This window comes from Puma concolor, chromosome C2 (assembly GCF_028749965.1).
Source record: "Puma concolor isolate L17-30 chromosome C2, mPumCon1.1.hap2, whole genome shotgun sequence".
NCBI lineage: Eukaryota > Metazoa > Chordata > Mammalia > Carnivora > Felidae > Puma > Puma concolor.
The window spans coordinates 90,467,580-90,480,526 of record NC_141675.1 but is presented as its reverse complement, the minus strand read 5'-3'; the positions used below and the strand labels follow the sequence as shown (position 1 = coordinate 90,480,526).

The window sequence follows — 12,947 nt, the reverse complement described above, 5'->3', positions numbered from 1 at the left end:
GCAGTTGCCACCATCCATTCCTTACCATCTCCCCAAGTGCCTCCCTGGACCTGCACTTGAACCAGACCTGCTCCGCTCAGGACCGGAGCTGCCCAAGACCAGAGAGTGACCACTGGGTCACAGCCAGGTCCTTACAGAGGAGTACTGGATCCAACCACTTGTTCCCACTTGCTTTTTAAAGCATGGGCTGTTGACAAAGAAAGGAAGGGTGAATCACAGAACCACAGATACAGTTAAGAGACCACAGAGATGTCATAATTCAACCTCCCACCCAGTATAGGAATCCTGTTCTGTCCCAAACTGGGCAACAGTGGGTCTGGTGTGTGTGAGGCTACTTGCTAGAGCCTGGTCAAGCCAGGAGGCTGGTGATTATAGGCTCAGAGAGGGATGGAACCAAACCCATCAGAGTTAGAGGCAGGACTGAGCCAAGATCCTGGTGGGTCCCTTCATGAGACAGAGCAGGCCTACAGCTGAGATGGACTTCTCCAGCCCCTTACAGTGGGCTGGAGTCCCCATTTAGGACACAGCCTCATCCATGCAGGAACTCCCTCTGGGCATGCCTGACAGTAGAGAATTCTTAGAAAGGGGACAGAAAGGGATGGCAGGGGAGGGAGTTTGGGCCACTGTGTTCAGCTGGGCCTGCTCTCTTAGGAAAGGTCTAGAATATCTCACTAGAAACCTCCTCCTCCATCACCTAGCTCCTGTAGAGAATACAAACAGAGGTGCTTACTGAGGGGCCATTGACAGATCCCACCCATGGCATCCCAAAAGGCAATCTCCCAGAAAATCCTTCGAGAAGTTCCCACACTCACAAGCAGCCTATTCCATTGCAGGCTGAGGGATGATATGCCTCCTAACTGGACCCCATTCTGCCCCCCGGGGTCATGAAGAGTAAACTCTACTCTGCTACAAGACATGCCTACAAATATTTGAAGACAGTCACCATTTATCCTTTATCCTTCTGTAGACGAGACACCCTTGGCCCTTCCGCTATTCCTACGCGGCATGGTTTCCAAACCTTTCCACATCCTCAGTGCATATGCTAGTTTCACCATGACCTTCCCTGTGTGACCCTGAGGGCTGAAGAAAGAACAGAGGAGTAGAGTGGCTAAACATGGAGGTTTGAATCCTAGCCCCATCAACTCACTGTGCCTCAGTGTCCCCCACAGTTTCCTTAGCAGCACCTGATAATCTTAGTTATGAGAATTACACAATGCATGGACAGCCCTTAGAACTGTGAGCCAATAAACATCTGACTAAGCTCTAGCTATTTTTTAACACGATGCTTCACATATAAGAAGTAGGTAATACCTACATAAATCCTGCAGCTGGATGTCTCAGTCCCATTACTCACCAGCTCCTTACTGATCTAACAACAGTACCACCTCTGAGCTCTGATGAGGTAAAGAACGAGGTCTCCTGCTCACTGCCTGGTGAGTAACAAGGAGGTGGTAACACCAGCTTCCTTTCCCTCTCTATCGATGCAGCATGTGGAAGCCATTCTCCATGGTTCTTTCTCAGTTCTGCACATCTTCCAAGTAGAAGCATGGAGTGACCTTGTTCCAGACTATCTTTTCAAGGATACCTATGTCGTAAACAAGCGAGATCGTGTACGCCTTTGGAGCAAAGCACACGTACACTTACTGTCCATTATACAAGATTTGAGTTCCCTAAGCTCAAGATTTCTCTCTCCCATGTGCACAGGTGCCACCTGGCCCTCTGCATCGCCCTGTTGGGACTGAAGCTCAAAGACCCAGTGTGAGAAAATGCTGGTACCCAGGCCACTGTTATCATTGTGAATCAAAAAGTCATTTATGCCTAACCCACAGGTCCCATGACACCGTAGCTAACTCATTAGCTTGCACGCAGGTGAAATCTCAGACCCTCCATGGTTATCAACCATAACCTAAAGAAAAGGTAGCAAAACACACTCTCCCTATAGTCTTTAGCTTAGACTCTCATCAACCCCATCACATTCTGTCCATGTTTAGTTGCTTCAAAAAACAATTGTAAGTGAAAAATATTTTTATTATTTTTTCCTTATCTATTTTTATTGATTTTCATCTTCTTGATTTTCATCTAAAGTTCCCTTCATTTGAGGTCCTTCCAAGGCTTTGGTTTGAAAGAGGGGAAACATCTGTTGAGTGGAAGACCTCCCTTTTGAGTCCCCCTGTCTGGAATGCACAGACCACAGTTTCTCCTCCCATGTCACTCACTTCTCCCACCTGACCAAGCAGGCCCTCCTAAATCCAGATGCTCACCCGCAGTATCAGACCCTGGGCTTGTGTTGTATAAACTTTTGGACAAGCTTCTACCTGCATTCCATTTGTGGGCAAGGAAACTGCAAGTCCTGCCACCATCCCAGGATGCTTGTCACTCTCTCCTCACCCTCCACTGAGAGCACTAGGTGGGCCTCTCCATAACAACCATATCACCCCACAAAAGGTGGGGGATGCCTGATCCGAGGGATATGGCACGGCTGGAGGTCAGCGGGACGCGAGCTGGCATAGTTCAGAAGAAGAGGTAAGAACACCGCGGATGTCGTCCTGGAAATCTGGCCCAGAACCGCTCTAGCTGCAACCCAGAGAAAGCTGAGATCTGAGCAGGCAGCTATATGAATGGGGCAACAGGGCGGAAATACTGCTATGAATGTGCTCCAGACTCACCCCAGGCACTGAGAAAAGAACACAGTCAGGGATAATGTTATGAATACAATTTCAACTCATCCACTACAATTTCAGTTCACCCCAGGTGGCTTAATGGGAGGCTGGTAGATAAGGAAGTTGTCAGTGGTTCCAAATCTTCCTCAGGCACCATGAATTAATCAAACGCGATCTCTTCCCTGTGCCCCCCTGCACCACTTGTTCACATCAAGGGTTCATGCGCTTCACTAACTCTAGCTTGTAGAAACCACTGGCTAGTCAGCTAAGCCTCCAGTGATTTTTATAGTTTTCTCCCTTGGGTGCTTTCTTGCATTTTATAATTACCTTCCCTCCCCACTACAAAAGTGGGGATACCTAGGTCTTGGAATCTGGTATTAAATTGTTAACTTTATATTCTTTTCAAAAATAAATAAACCAATAAATCTCTTGAACTACAATGCTTTTCCCTTATTCTTCTTTTTAATTTTGGGGGTTTTATTTTTAGGTTTTACTGTCTAAAGATTTCTTACAATATTTTTAAGCATGACAGGCTGTCCCAAGATGTCAACATCTGGACATAAGTTACTTGCAGAACTGAGGCATAGTTTTCTTTCTTTTGAAAATTAATTAATTTGTGATGGTTTTAATGGGTATCAAATTAATAAAAAGAGCTTTTATCTTAACGTAGTTTTAGCAACAGGCTTGGGCTTTATCAAGCCCCATGATCAGGATCGCCTGGAAAAATTTAGTTATTAGGTTCCCAGGGTAACTCCAGGGGATGGACCCTTGGCTTGCAGGCTTATTACCAGCTTAAACTCTGGAGGGCCAAGGATCTGCCCTCATCCCACAAGCAGGGTCTCCTTTATGCTGTCAAGGACTCTCAACTTCTGGTCCTGTCTCATCAAGATGGCCTCCCATCTCTTCAAAGCTCTCACAGTGTCCCAGCGGAAACTATTCCTATGCTTTCCTATGATCCTATGAGTCCTCTGGTTTCATTATGTCTACATAAGAGACAAGAAACAGGACAGAATCCAGTTATTATCCCAGATTCCTGATGGCCGGGAAACTCATCTCTCTCCTTATGCAGATTAACTCCTAGTGTGCCCAGCCCTTAGGGATCTTTGAGGCTGGTCTACCCCAGACACTACCCCCAGTCAGAGATGGCCAGACTTTCAGGCCCAGTTACTCCCCACAGATACAGATCGATGGAACCCAGTCAACAGAAGAGGCCATGACAGCCCCCGAGCACCACCACAGAACTCCTGTCCAGACTCAGGTCCCATTGGGACTCTGCTCTTTGTCAGGACCTGAACTGCTGGTTCTGAATCAGGTACCTCCAAGGGAAGTCATTACAGGCTCCTCCATCCTTCTTAAGCCACAGAAAGATAGATAGATAGATAGTAGATAGATAGATAGATAGATAGATAGATAGATAGATAGATGCACATATTTTGCAGAGACAGAGGTAAAGAATCCAAGTGCTGCATCAATCAACAGCCATTCAAAGAGTTCCTGACTTTTCAGGGCCCCCCTTCCTCAGGAGGGAACTATATGACTACATTTAAGGGGCCGATCGCTCCCCAAATCAGGAATCTGACAGTCCTGCTTCCTTCCTGCTCTTCCCATCTGTCTTCTTTGCCACCCAAGTCCTTCTACTCAGAATTGGGATATCACTGGCCTCTTTGCCAAGAGCAGGACTCATTCTGCCCCTTCCTCATCAACACTGTCCCCATAGTCCCATTGATGGATGACTCTCTAAGCAGCTTCTACAAGTAAGTGTCCACTCAGTAGGTGGTTTAGCCGTAGCTTTAAGTGGCTCCAAGTGCAAGCAGAAGAACAGTGAAATAATCCCTGGCTTTGGTGAGTTCCCAGTCTAATGGGGGAGACAAGGCCCACAAGCACATAAAAATCCAGGCAATCATCTAGAGGACACTATTCTCAGGCTGGTAATATATTTAATGCTTTCAGCTGCACTGGCACAGTCACCTCGTCCATCTGGAGAGACACTCCTCTCTGGATGGGGTGTTGCACTCTCCTCTCTTTCCTCCTACCCTCCCCTCTCTTCCTGGTCTCTAAGTGATGGCCTGCTCACCCCCCGGGGGATCAACTCCAGTCCCATGGCTTTATATGTGGTGAGAGGCCAGAGACTGCCAAACCCATCTCCCATTCTAACCTCTCTGCCAATCTCCAAAATTTTACATCCAATTGCCTACTCCACATCCCCACTGGTTTATCTAACAAGATGTAACAAGAACTCTCAACTTTCTCCCGTCAAATGTGCTCCTCCTGCAGCACTTCCCACCCAGACCAAAGGCTCCATCATCCACCTGCCTACCTTTGTTCTGGTTCTGCCTCCATTCTGATCACATGTCACCAACCCCATGCCACCAGCCATCCAAGCCACCAGCATCATGACCCTAGACCCTTGCCGCGGTCTAACTGCCTCCCTGTTTCCACACTGCTTCCCCAGTCAGTTCTCCATTCAGCAGCTGGACATGTCACTCCCCTACTCAGCATGCTCCGATGACCACCCGTTACCTACAGACTAAAATCCAAACTTCTACCATGGCCTGTAAGGCCCTACCTCACCCAGCCCTGCCTATTGCTCCAAGCTCACCTGCTATCACACTGGGCCTCACCCTCCACTCTACAGCTGGCTGGCCTGCCTGCCGCTCCTCTGGCCACATCAAGTTCACTCTTGCCTCAAGGCCTTAGCAGTGGCTAGTCTCTCTGCCTTGAATAGAGTTCTTCCTCCAGATCTCAAGACTCACTCGCTCACTTCACTCTGTCCTCTGCTGACATCTCACCTCGGCAAAGAGACCATCCCTGACCACTCGATGATCCTATGAAAAATAACCCTGTCCCAATCCTCCCATCCCCTTACCCTGCACTACTTTTCTTCACTGAACTTTAAAATCAACGACAGACATTAATGTCTTCCTCTCTCACTAGAAGGAAAACTACCCGAGAGCAAGCACTTTGCCTGCTTCATCACTCAAGGACTATATGATGAATGAATGAATGAATGAATGAATGAATGTCTGATACATTAATCAAATCAATGTTAACCAGATTGACATAGATTACGTTCTTTTCTTAGGAAGAAGGATGACTTTCTCATAGAAACCATAGTATAAGGGATGTTACAATATTAATCAAGACCCTAATGCCCAACTTTTAAAGAAATATGATCAAACCCTACATTTAATTACAAGTTATATATCAAGCAACATAAAGCTCTCTAAATTACATGAGCTTTCAGTATAAAAGAAGAATTACAATGAAGCCTAGGGAAATACATTTTGATGTAATATAGCACCATAGTTCATTGTTCAAAGTTTATTTTATCAAAAGCAGAACAAATGTCTTCATTAAGAGTGTGCAATTCACGGGGCGCCTGGGTGGCGCAGTCGGTTAAGCGTCCGACTTCAGCCAGGTCACGATCTCGCGGTCCGTGAGTTCGAGCCCCGCGTCAGGCTCTGGGCTGATGGCTCAGAGCCTGGAGCCTGTTTCCGATTCTGTGTCTCCCTCTCTCTCTGCCCCTCCCCCGTTCATGCTCTGTCTCTCTCTATCCCAAAAATAAATAAACGTTGAAAAAAAAAAAGAGTGTGCAATTCAGAAAAGAGATTTTCCACAGGCATCTCTGAAAAAAATGTATGGAGGAAACTAAAGGTTACTTGCCCTTCTGAGAAGTCTGTCAAGAAACATTTGCATCTTGCTAAAGGTGTCCGAATCATCTGTGAGCAGCCCATCAGCTCAGACTTGAAGGGACTCCAGAGAAGAGCACCAAGTTCCAGCCTGACTCTGCACCAACCAGGTGTGTCGCTGCAGCTCTCCTTCAGGGGCCCCCTTTCCTCATCAGTGCAGGGAAAAGAGTACTGGATGATTTCCACAGTCCCATCTGCTCTAGCTTTTCCAATGAAGATTTGTCCTCTTTTTTCTCCTTGTAAATTTCCCTGCCTTGAGCATAAAATGGGTAACTCCACAGAAAGGGCTTCTTACACAGCCCTCTCCCCAGCACCCGAGCCTCTACCTTCATCCTGATTTTAGCCAAGGCAAACCTGCCTTCAAAATAAAGGACTTGCATTAATTTTTCCATCCTTTGATCTTCTGCTTCTGCTGCTTCACAATGTCAGAGTGCCTTAGGGCTCGCCTCTCAAGGGAGCAATGCTCATGCATACACAGTGTTCACTTTGATCCAGCCTTCCCTGAATCCTAAAATAATGGCCCCATCTCAGCCATACATTCTGTACTTTCCTTCAGGCAGTAGTAAGACACTGCTTTCTCCCTTCATCAGCCACTTTAGAGTCCAACCTCATAATCACTTTTTAAAAATTGCTTTAAAATTACAAGATCTTTTTTTTTAACAAAAGGACAGAACCCATGTATTTAGTTTTGTCTGCCAAAGCAGCCTAAGAGTATTCTCTCTCTCTCTCTCTCTCTTTTTAATTTTTATTTATTTTTTAGAGAGAGAGAGAGAGAGAGAGAGAGAGAGAGAGAGAGAGAGAGAGCATGATGGGGGATGGGCAGAGAGAGAGAGGGAGACACAGAATCTGAAGTAGGCTCCAGGCTTTGAGTTGTCAGCACAGAGCCTGACGTGGGGCAGGAACCCACAAACCACAAGATCATGACCTGAGCTGAAGTCAGAGCACCTGGGTGGCTTGGTTGGTTAAGTGTTCAACTCTTGATTTTGGCTCAGGACATGATCTCACCATTTGTGAGTTCAAGCCCCACACTGGGCTCTGCAGTGACAGCACGGAGTCTGCTTGGGATTCTCTCTCTGTCTGCCCGTCCCCTGCTTGCGCTCTCTCTCTCTCTCTCAAAAATAAGTAAATAAACATTTAAAAAATAAAAATCTTTTAAAAATAAAGTAAAAATAATTTTTAAGAAAGAAGCTATTCTCCCACTTCAATGATGGAACCATACTTCAAAGTAGCCTTAGAACCTTGGGGGAAAATCAGTGTTATAAAATCACAGGCTATGCTTCTTTTCACTGATTGCTCTTTCCCCCTCCTCCTTCTCACTTGCTTTGCTTTCACTGAATTGGTTAGGACCCCATCAGCCTCCTTCACAGTGAGAGTCAACAGACCACTTCCCAGGCTGCCACTGGCTGAGGACCCCTCAAGTACTGTAATCACAAGACCCCAAGAAGAGGGAAGAGGGTAGCAGAAGGAAACCCATCTTCCTCACCAGTTAAAGCTACGAAAGCAATGGACCCCGACCCCTAACTTTCACGTATGATATCCCAAAAGATCACCCAGACTTTTGAAATATAATTGAGAATATTGACCACTGTATAGCTGCCCACAAAGGCACCATTTTTGTTGAGCAGACTCACTCTACACCTACTCTCAATGGGATTTCCCACTGACCAGAGTGACAATGATCACGTCTGTGAAGCAGGGCCAGTGGGAGCTCTTGGTCAGGACCTGGAACAGATGGGTTCCACAATTAACACAGAATGTGAACTGTGCTCCACCCCCAATGATGGCTTCTTGCTAAGGAACCAGAGAGTCAAAGGGAAAATCGAAACCAAATGCAGTTAACCAGAGCACCTTCCTGGAGTAGCAGGAGGAAGAAGCCTGTGGACAATTGGGAAGGACGGAGCACCAGTTTGGCAGCATAACAGTTTCTAGCAGAAACCAGGGCACCCAGCAGATACCGAATCTTGTTTCCTGGCTGGCTTCAATGACAGTTCCCACCAGCTCCACCAGTTCTAGAATTCTGACCAGCTAAGCCAGGGTCAACAGATAATGCTCAGTAAGGCATGCTGGCTTCACCCCCAGCTGTCTGGGCACCTGACCAGGTGTCATCTCACCTTGCGGGCACTATTCTGCCCTGGCTCTGTCATCTCCTCAGGGTCGGCTGGGGAGGAATGGTCAACGGCACAGTCTGAACCCTGCCCACTCACCAACGTCTCCTCTGCTGTTTGTTGTGGCAACTGGGCTGGGAGCACAGGGCAAGACGTCCTGGAGGTCTGCCTCCCTGTGGGCTCGTGGGGCCCTTAGCCAAGAAGCTCCTGAAGTGTTTTGGATGGCAGCAGGGACAGCCCACTGGAAGCCTCCTGGCCAGTGCCTGGTGGGAAGGAGGAAAGGCAAGCTAAGTCAGGGACACACGTGCACAAGGGAGTAGGAGCAGCTGGGAGGAGGAGCACATCACTCAGAGAGGCTGTGTGGAAATGTCCCAAGGACAATAGGTGCTTTTATTACCAAGTGTGGGGGGGTTATGGGTTTAAAGTTCAGGACGAATAGTTACAAGGAGAACCAGAACTGGGTGCTTCCTTCCTCCACAGAGGACAGAATTCAGGAGAACTGAGGAGGGCAGAGCTGGGGTGAAGTCACAGGGTCAGGGGAGAGGCCCTGGCAGGGGTGAGGGAGGAAGGCCACAGAGCAGGTAGTGGCTGTTGGGCCCTCTGGAAAGAGCTGGTACGTGGGCGATCAGGGGCCTGGCTTTGGTGACAAGGCCAGGGTAAGGAGGAGCTCACAGGACAGGGAGACAATACTCACACCTGGGAGAGGACTGTTCTCAGAAACCAGTGACCCCCCCTCACTGTCCAGAGCTCAGCCCACACCTCTGCTCCCCCAGAGCCCACACCAAAGCAGCCCACGGGGCGCCCCCTTAGCCTGCAAGGGTTCCTAAACCTCACCCCATCTCCTCCCTTTAGAAGTTTCTGTTTTGGGGTGCCTGGGTGGTACAGTCAGTAAAGCGTCTGACTCTTGATCTCAGCTCACGTCATGATCTCACAGTTTGTGAGTTCAAGCCCTACATCAGGATCTGCGCTGATGGTGCGGAGCCTGTTTGGGGTTCTGTCTCTCCTTCTCTCTGGCCCTCCCCCTGCTTGTGCACTCTCTCTCTCAAAAATAAACTTCAAAAAAAAAAAAAAGCTTGTTTCCCTCCAGCAGCACATCTCAAATACTTAAAGTGATAAATCCATTCTTTCAAATGTGCAAATTATTTGCTGCCTTCCCAGAAGGTGTATTAATCTGTAATGAAGAGTTTGTAAACCAGAAGGGAATCAAGCTCTCACAATGGAATTTCAACCAAGAGACTTTTAGACGGAAAGGCCTTATACACCCGACTCACACAGGAGATCTAGAGGGTGGACACCCCCAGTTTGGCGTGGTGGTCCCCTGACACTTTGAGGCGTACTTTGAAGAGGAACTGGAAGGAACTGGGCCCTCAGAGGAGGGGCGGGATGGGGTGGAATCTCTGCCCTGCTACGGTCCCCCAAATAGATGCTCTTTTCCACCCGGACACGGAGCTTCGGCAGAAAGCTGACCCCAGAGTGCCAGCCCCATCTGTACCCAGCCCCATCTGTACCCCATCTGTATCCTGTTTGGCCACAGGATCAAGTGGGAGCCAAATCAGGATGGTGTTCCTGTAAGTGATGGTTTCTGCAGCTCTCATGGGCTAACCCAGTCAGTACTGGCAGAATTTCTCTTGACCTGGCAAGTTTGGTCCCTCTGCCACCACTCACCTCAATGATTCTCCCACCTTGGTGAGGGCTCAGGGATACCTGCGGCTCTCTGTTCCTTGACCCTTACTTCACTTCCAGCTTGAGCACACCTGGCATTTCAGTCTCACCAGCGACACCTTCACGTGCTGCCAGCAAGAAGAGCCCCCTTGCCTGCTGCCCCTCCTGTGTCTCAAGCCCACGGCCTACCTGGTGTCCACGTGAGGCCAGGCTGTTCCACCACAGGATTCTTCTGCCCAGCTAGTTAGGCAACTATAATCCTTGGCTATAATCCTTCACAACTCAACCTGCACCAAGGCCTGCTTCTGAAGTCACCCACAAGAAAATGCAAAATTAAGCTACTGAATGTTTAAAAATTAAAAATGTATAAAAGCTGATAATATAGGCAAAATGGTTTTCTACACTAATTTTGCATCCCTATTAAGCATTACAGGTGCAAAAGAGTTCCCTGACACTCATGGTTAAAAAAAAAAAAAGGGAAATAGAATGGGTCACATTTTTCTCCTTGGCAGGTGAGGGTGCAAAGCCACTTCAGCAGGAAACAGGGACCCTCCAGTGCATTTCTCTATAGAGAGGGGATTGCATATCATGGGTAGACAATTCCACCCATACGGTTTTCCAAAAGAAGGATTCACCATTCAATCACTTTTTAATATCAACATTTAATGAAAACCAGGAAAATATTAAAACACGACTCAGGATTTTTGCAGGGAGCTAAGGCAATGTGGTTTGATAAGGGGGTTCACTGATGGCTTAATACAAGACAGTGTTTTTCAGAAGAAAGCTGTGCTGCTCTCATCCCGTTCTCCAGGGACAGTGGGGAGGGGAAGGCTGGAGGAGGGGTGCACTGGGATGTGTGGTGGGATTACAGATCACCATGATAACCAAGGACAGGGAAGGGAGCCAAGGATGCTGAATATCCCACATTAAACAGAATTCTCATTATGAAGAACTGTCTCATTGAAAATGCTAATAGTGCCTCTGTTGAGAAGCACTGGAAGGTGAATCAGAAATTAGCATGACTCTTGATTACAAGAATATCAGTTAAGTCTTCATGGGGAGATGACAGCAATGACTGTACGAATGTCCTCTCTGGCGAGCCCAGATGAAGGGGGATGCAGGCTTCTGATAGGGTCAGTCCTGCTAGTGGTGACATGCATATCAGCTTATGAAGGGGATAGAGCCTGACAGACACTGTTGGCTAGACAGACAGATGGACAGTGGTGAGCTACACGTATGCCTTTGGAAAGGGACAAACCTCTCCTGTTTTTTTTATTTCTTAGGACACAGCTGGGGCACCAAAACTGGACAACACATCACAGAAGAAACAATTTTAGTCCAGAGCACTGGTTCTCAAAGAGTGGTCTCCAATTAGCATCACCTGGGAACTTGTTAGAAACACCTCAGACTTGGTGAATCAGAAACTCTGGCCCAGGAACCAATGTTTTAACAAGCACTCGAGATGAATCTGATGCAGGCTCAAGTTTGAAAACCTCTGGTCTAGAAAGTTTGGGATTAAAAATGGCAATCAGTCACAAGAAATAACACTACCTCATCCCTGTGTAGTTTCTAGTACACTCTGAGAAGGAGGAGCATGTTGCAACATGTCTCTTGCAGGCAAATGATCAGACATGGAGGGCAGGAAGAAGGAAGACTTAAGCAAGGAGAAATGAGGGAAAAGAGTAAATTATCAGGGCCAATCTAAGTATCAAGTTTGATAAACCATCCTAGAAGGATTTTGTTTTTAACTTGTTTTCCTCTTTGAATAGCCAATGCAATTATATGGTTCAAAACTCAGAAGACACAAAAGGGTATAGAGCGAAAGGTCCTCTACTTGCCCCTTCTCCTAGGTACCAAGCTCCAGCTTCCCTTCCTCAGAGTCAGGCATGTCATCAATGTCTTCTTGGGATATGTTATAAAAATACATATCTATTTTTATCCCCATTTTGTCTTAAATACAGATGATAGCATACTATACGCATTATTCTATACTTTGATTTTTTTCATTTAATATGTTTTGGGGATTATTCCATATGAGAAACTTTAAGAACCAATGAGAAGACTTCTGAGTGCCTGGAAACATAGAACACTCTCAGGGACACATGTCTTCCCTGCAAAGACGAAGGCCATCATGTGATTCTTGTGGATTTCTTAGTGAACCGCCTCTAGGAAAACTGTCCTGAAATCCTCAGCTTGGAGAACTCTCCACAAGTCCTACTATATTCTGTTTTATATGAGAAGGATGTGACCTGTAAACTCCTAGGTCACTAAAGTCCAATGGCAACACTACCAGACAATACCAGCAACTGGGGGCGGGGGGTGGGGGGGGTTAGGCATCCTAAAATACACAGTGGAGGGGAGGTTGGAACCCAGGAGAGAGCTCAAAGCAATGAAAGGACTTGGAACATTTTTATCTGTAAGATTAATAACCATAAATCACATTTTATCTATAGGAATTAACAAAATACATGAAAGGATAAAGACAGGAACAAGATGAGAACACTTAACAGAGTCAGTTTTCAACACTTATAATCAAATATTGAACACAGAGTAAATAATATATATAATCTCTATCCTTCTACCAGTTTGATTTGTAACATTCCCTTTATAATTACTTTTTGTTCTCTTTCCTTCAGCACCATTAGTAAGATATCTTGTACTCCATCAGTAATTGATAAAACAAGTATACAGAAATAAGTAAGGTTATAGAAGGTCTGAACACACTATCAACTAACTTAACTGAATTGACACTACACCCAACAAAGCAAGATATACATTATTTTCAAGTGCACATAAAACATTCGCCAAGATAGACTATATTCTGGGCCACC

General features: G+C 46.6%; 1 protein-coding gene across 3 annotated transcripts in view; it reads right to left on the bottom strand.

The window, feature by feature from the left end:
- Positions 1-12,947, bottom strand: part of MYLK (myosin light chain kinase) — a 281,125-nt gene that overhangs the window by 203,793 nt on the left and 64,385 nt on the right. For 2 of the 3 annotated variants that reach the window (XM_086675227.1, XM_086675228.1), the window contains exon 2: positions 8,554-8,717. The exons of the other annotated variant lie outside the window; for it this stretch is intronic. The gene's annotated coding sequence lies outside the window, so the exon portion shown is untranslated. The remainder of the gene's footprint in view (positions 1-8,553; positions 8,718-12,947) is intronic. 3 annotated transcript variants of the gene reach the window in all.